Here is a 7,187-nt window from a genome sequence, read left to right on the forward strand (position 1 = left end):
CAAAAAGGACCTGTTCGTAATGTGAGCTCGGAAATGTTTGTGTTGAATACATATCTGCTGGAGAGGATTGTATTCAGACTCGATTGTCCTTATTTTTTTCCTGTGGGCAAATTCCCCACTCCTAAAATTAATTAGTTAAGCTAAGCTCCCACAGGGAACATTAGACATATGTTCCAACAGTATTCATAATGAATGGAACAGCGTACAGTATATGTCACAAGCAGTTACGGTCAGTGAAGTAAAACAAAAAGTTCTAATTTCCATCATTCCATCATTCCCTCTTAGAGGGTCTGTGGGATTTTAAGAAATCCATAGTTCTAGAAACACGCTAAGACTTCTTTTCACTGCAGTCAAGGGGTTTTAAGAAATCCACCAGTTTCTAATGGGCAACTACTCATTAAATTCAGACAGTTCCCGTGCAGGTGAGTTTTTATGTTTGTTCCAAGAACATTGAAACAAAGGAAGTTAAACCGGGGTTTTAAACCAAGTTTGTGTGCGTGGTCAACATTAACGTCACGTTGTTCTGTGGACACTAAATATTGTGTTAAATCGGTGTTAGTGTTAGTGTTAACCTTGTTAAAAAAGTATTGTATTTCTAAGTTTCTCGTTATATAAAAGGCCTGCTGATAAATTACCCACCAGAAAACACTCCACTAGTTACATTTATGGTTACATTACTAAAGTAAGTGCTTCATTAACTATATACAGTAGTACCTATATTAAATTACATTACAGTTGTACGGTGTTTTACCTTGTAAGATATATTCACCAGATTATTTTTGAGAATACAAGTCCACAAAAATTGATTAATTTACTTCTCAAGTAAACTTTACTTTACAAGCATTCAGCTTTCATCACAGGGCATCACTGACAGCCAATTTCCGTTCCACATCTGATCTTAAATGAACTGACTGGGCAAGAAGTTCTCCCAGTGTTCATATGGGTTTCTTCCGGGTGATCCATTTTCCTCCCACAATCCAAAGACATACCGGTACGCTAACTGGATTCTGGGTAAATTTGCCCTGCCATGAGTGTGTGTGTGTGTTTGTGTCTGTGTGTGCCCTGCAATGAACTGCCATCCCATCCAGGGTGTATTAATGTCACATTGGTTTTTTTTTTACATTAAATATTGTGTTAATTCTGTGTTAGAGGCAACACAGATTTAGCCCTTTGGGCCTGTTCCATGTCCTAATAGGCTCTGGCTCCCCTGTAACTCTGTATTGTATTGAATAAAGTGGTTAGAAAAAAAAAAGATGGATGGAATTGAGTCATTGGAATGATTATTCCACTCGAGTTACACAACATACACAACAATTTAAATGGGAAATGTTTTTTTTTTAATTATTGGGCACCAAAACTGTCTAAAAAAATGAAAAAAACTGACATATCTTGTTTACTTAAGTATTCAACCCACCCCCACCACTTTGTAGAAACACTCTTTGCAGCAATTACAGCTTTGATCTTCTTGGGTACTGTAAGTCTCTATTAGCTTTGCACTTCTGGATTTGGGGATTTTCACTCATTTGTCCTTGCAGATTTGCTCAAGGTCTAGCTCCGGTTGGTTGGGGATGTCGGTGAACTGCAGTCTTTCACAGATACTCAGTGGGATACAAGCCTAGGCTATGGGACACTCAAGGACATTTATCTTCTTGTTTTGAAGCCACTCCAGTGTAGGTTTGACTGTATGCCTGGGGTTGTAATCCTGTTTGAATGTGAATCTTGACCCCAGTCTAAGGCATTTTGCAGACTGAAGCAGGTTTTCCTCAAGGATTTGCCTGTATTTGGCTTCATTCATTGCTTACTTAATCCTGACAAGTGCCCCAGTCCGTGCCACTGGAAAGCGTCCTCTTAAGATGATAATAATAATAATTGCTTACACTTATACATCGCTTTTCTGGACACTCCACTCAAAGCGCTCTACAGGTAATGGGGACTCCCCTCCACCACCACCAACGTGCAGCTTCCACCTGGATGATGCGACGGCAGCCATAGTGTGCCAGATCGCTCACCACATGCTGCCTCCACCATGCTTCATGGTAGGGATGATGTTCCACAGCTAATGAGCTGTGTACAGATTGCAGCTGACATAAAGTTCAAATTTTATCTCATCAGATCAGAGAATCTTTTGCCACCAGGTTTCTGAGTGTCTTCTTGTCTTTTTGCACATTCCAGACATGCTATTAACTTTCATCTAGCCACTCTCCCAGAGGCTAAATCAGTGTAATGCTGCAGAGATTGTTGTCCTCTGGACAGTTTTTCCCATCTCAGCCATGGAAATCTGTAGTTCTGTCAGGGTGGTCATTGGGTTCTTGGTCTCTTCTGTGACCAAGGTCCTTCTTACCGGGTTGCTCAGTTTGGGCAGATGGGCTGCTCAAAGATGAGTCCGAGTGGTTCTGTATTTTCTCATTTCCATTCCCAAATGATGGACCTGAATGTGCTCCTGCAAACTTTCAACACCCTAGATATGGTTTCAACATCCTGGGAAGTTTAAAAAGCCCTCCCCGGATATAAGCATCCTCGAAATTTTATTACTGAGTTGTACAGACAGCTTCTTGGTCTTCATGCACTGTCAACTGAGAGACAGTATATACTGTAGACAGATTTGCTTCTCCTGAAGCCCAGTCAACCATTTGAACTTACTACAGATGGACCTCAGTTCAGTTTTAGAGTGATCTTACAAGAGAATCTGATGCACATGGGCTCAATTTGGAATGTCATAGTAAAGGGGGTGAAAACTTATGACATTTAGACATTTCAGTGTTTTCTTTTTAATTACATGTAAAAAAATTCCAGAATCTTTGTTCCACTTTAACATTATAGAGAAACACAGTATGTGTAGATCAATGGCAATAAATTCAGTATAAGCATGCTTCTATTTGAGTTTGCAACTTAACAAATTTTGAAAAAAACAAGAGGGGTGAATACTTCCTAAAATCTGTTTCACATGTGGTGGTGAAAGTTAAAAAAAACATCACAAAATATATCTGTGGCATCTCACTAAAGTACAATAAGACAATGTAGAACATCAAACACAGTCTGCATGTTCTGCATGTTCTCCCAAAATCCTCTCTGTCCAAGAGTTGTCCTTCCCAGTTTTGAATGTGAAGGACTGAAAGGATTCAAAGATCAAGTTGAATCACAAATTTACTTCTAAGGGGCTCTCCGTGGACAGCAAGAACAGCAAGTGGACATCTCTTACTGTCCGTCTACCTAAACGTTATTTAGATTATTTAGAGTAGGCTGTGCTGTACGAGCATTTGAAATAACAGAACCCATTTTATTCTGTCCTGTTGCTTTCCTGAGAGGGAAATATGTAATTATTATTTATAATTAATCTAGAAAATGTAACAAAATCTACCTTTGGGTTGTACATTTTGGAGAAGAAATCTGGAACCGAACAGTTCTTTGGCTTATTTGAAAATATGGCTTTTCCAAATTGCTGCAGTCTAGTTTTCCAGCAATGTACCACCATAGATTAATCTACAATATCTTTGCACAGAGATATGCTAATTGAAATTGTTGAGAAAATCCTTATTGCTCATTACTACTTGAATATTAAATCTTTAGGTCCTTCTCTTTGTACTCCTACACTATTTTGTTAGAATTCAGTTTATAGTGGTTAGAACTCAGTTTGCAGTTTATAACCTGATGGAGCTATCCTGCTAGTGTTGTTCTGAAAGAGGGGCCTTGGTGGAGCTGTGCTTAATAAACCTTATAATCAAACCTTCAGTCTAAACTTTGGCTGATTGACCAAAATGCAAGTTACAAGACAAGCAGCAGATGAAGAGCTTCTATTGACAAAAACACAAGAGGCCCCTGACACATACAAAACCTTCATTAAGTGAAATGATTGGAATCTCCTAATGAGTAATATTGATTTAATCTCAGTCAAAGCTTTACATTCTAAGTCTGTGGAGAGGTAGTCAATTCTAAGATTTCTGTGGATCTCCTCACACAAAGCATCTAAAGGATCAGACTATAAATTAGAAAAAAGGGGGAAATTCTGTGATAATTTGAACACAAAATAGGCTTATTGAGGTCAAGTTGTAATACTTTCGTTTTAGCTAATCATGCTACAATTACACTGTAACAATCTATCCAACCAATCTGTTTAAAATTAAATCTTGAGAGGTTGCCTTCTGTCTCATTTCGGACCTAACAATGAAGAATTGGACAGAATGTTTGCTTCTATGTGTTTTCGTTTCGGTAAGAGGTCAGAAGTCACGTGTAACAGTATGCCTTTTTAAAAATCATCTGTTTAAAAGTGTAAAATTCACTCAATATTATACTTGAACAGCACCCTTCATGTGCTATTCAGACCTCACAAAGTGCTTCATAAACACACTATCATGCCAAGATTTTCTTTTCTCGCTCAAAACAAGTAGGACTTTAATACTAGCAAAAGAGAATACTTCTATTGAGTCGGCATGCTGGATTTTATCTGGGAGGGCATTCCAGTCCTTAAAGAGGCAGTAGGACAGACAGATTGGAGCCAGTTGATGTAATGATTTATCCACCCATCCATTTTCTAACCACATTATCCAATACAGGGTTGCAGCAGAGCTGGAGCCTATCCTGGCAACCCATGGGCACAAGGCAAGATAATACCCTGGACAGGATGCCAGTCCATCACTGGGCACACAGACACAAGCACACACTCAAGGAAGGGGCAGTTTTCCCAGGAGCCAATTATCTTACCAGTATGTCTTTGGGCTGTTAAAGGAAACCAGAGCACCCAGAAGAAATCGACAAGAACATGAGGAGAAGATCCAAACTCCACTCTAGACCTCAGGTCTAGAATTGAACCTAGGGCCCCATCACAGTGCAACACTGCTAACAACTGAGCCACCCTGTAATGATTTATATATCAGTTAACTAATTTGTTATAATTTAACAAGGAGTCAGTGTAGAGATTTCAGAAAAGGTCAGGCATGCTCAGTTTGTCCAGCCTATAATCCTAGAAGAAGTATTCTATAACAGTTTAATTTTTAAGGAATTAAGGCCAGAATATAGAGAATTACTATAAATCACTCTTGACATGATGAATGGACCATAAACAAGGATTTTAGCATCACCTCGTGAAAGTACTAATCAAAGCCTGGCAGCATTCCCAAGACACTTCAGAATAACACAATGGCTGCCAGCAGGCTAGTGGGAGGTACAAATTCTAAAACAGGTGGGAGCTGCAACGAGACAGTGTAGATTTGTGAGCACAGGAACACTCTGCAATAGTTTGAATTAATTGTTTGAATTGACTGATTTTAACAGCCAGTGGAGTAAAAGGAATACTCCTGTGTACACCAGTGTGCAACCACTAAAGGCAGGGGTTCACAATCCTGGACTTTGAGGCCCACACGCCTGCTCGTTTTTCTTTCTCTTTATTTTCTTGCACTCAATTTAAGAATTGAACCTTAAGAGACCTAATAATAGCTTTAATTTGATTTTGTTTTTCAGTTCCTAAACAAGTAGGAGGTTGTCTTTTAAGTACTGTGTTTAAGTACATCTCCAACCTCCATCCATCCATTTTGTAACCACTTTATCCAGTACAGTCTCACGGTGGAGCCAGGGCCTGTCTTGGCAAGCAAGGGGTGCAAGTCAGGATGCACCCTGGACGGGATTCAGCTGTTCGGTGGAACAAGCGAACAAGTTGATGCTAAAATGCATAAAATTCCAAGTGCAATAAAAACCAGACAATACAGAGGAGCAGCTACAGTAATTTAAACAGTCTGCAGTTTCACTGACCAGTAGAAGGGACTGTTATGATATTCCAGTCTATCTGTGATGGCAAGGGCATAAAAAAGGAAGATGTGAACAGAACAAGGAAAGACAATTTAAATATCTGAGAAAAGAACTGACTTTGTAACTCTTTTTGGGATCAACGCTTTGTTGTTGTTATGGTCTCAAACCTATGTGCTATTGGATAAAAGCCAAGCTTTTCTATTCTTATTATGAAAGCCTGTCTTCTAGAAAGTGCTTCTAGAAACTGCCTCTAATGAGACTGCATGTAACTACCCTATAACACCCTTGGTCTACATAATTACAGTAGGTCCACAACGTTTTGGCTGTGGAGCCTTCTTCAGGAGTGACAACTGAAGAAGGCTCTACAGTCGAAACATTGTTTCTTTTCTTTACTGTTTAGGTAAATAAACCTTTACCTGTTCCTTAGCAGCCTACGCACACTGATCACCTACCTACTTGTACATAATTAGGCCTACCTGACAGTAAATGAAAACACAAATCCTGATCATTGGGATGACAATCACAGGATCAACAAATTTGGAGGAAAATAAAAATTGCTGACAAAAATATTTACGTTTGAAAGAAGGCAACACAGTGAGCATTGGATAACTAAGTTAGTTATCTAATTAGTCTGTGTCTATAGCATATCATTGTTTATTAAATGGAAAAGTCAAGTGAATATAGGTATTTGGGATAACTCAAAAACAGACTCTTATAGATTTGCCCACCCATCATGTATTTAAAAAATATATAAGAAAAAATCAATCTAGTAATGTGTAAAAAACCACGTGCTGCAGAATTTCAGGCAGTTCATCAGAATCAAACGATTAACTCATCCAGATTCTAGTAAGTTATTACAGAAACAGTGCTTGTACTGTATGTAGAAAAAGTCACCCAGTTCATAATAAATGTTACTTGCTTTTAAGTGACATATTTCAAACTTTAAAAATGTTAAAAAATACAGTAGTAGTCATGATTCACAAGCCAAGAACATTGTTGACATGATGTTAGAAAACAGAGTCTGAACACAGTTTGACAAGGAAATGAAGGTATCTCTTCCTTCATCTTTCAGGGCAGGCCTTGTTTATCTGCGGTGGAGCATTCTCTTCATCCTCCTCAGTAAACCTGGGCACGGCTAGCTTGCTGCAACGGATACGAAAGCAGAAATAATTAGACACTTCATTCAATACAATATTACCCTGAAGTGGGTTATAGTCAAAGGATTCTTACATGTCAGAATATAACATCAAGAGCTGATCTGCTTGCTATGTGTTGGACAAAATAAATTCATCGTGTTCCATCATGCTCTGAAGTCTTGTGCCACTCATTTCTTTAGCATGATTTCCAGACAGTATTTCATTTCGACAAATGTAACCTTAACTAACAATTCTTGTCAAATGCATTTCTGCCTGTTTTTGTTCTGAGATAAAAAAAATGAATATAACTGT

This window comes from Atractosteus spatula, chromosome 8 (assembly GCF_055471065.1).
Source record: "Atractosteus spatula isolate fAtrSpa1 chromosome 8, fAtrSpa1.hap1, whole genome shotgun sequence".
Lineage (NCBI taxonomy): Eukaryota > Metazoa > Chordata > Actinopteri > Semionotiformes > Lepisosteidae > Atractosteus > Atractosteus spatula.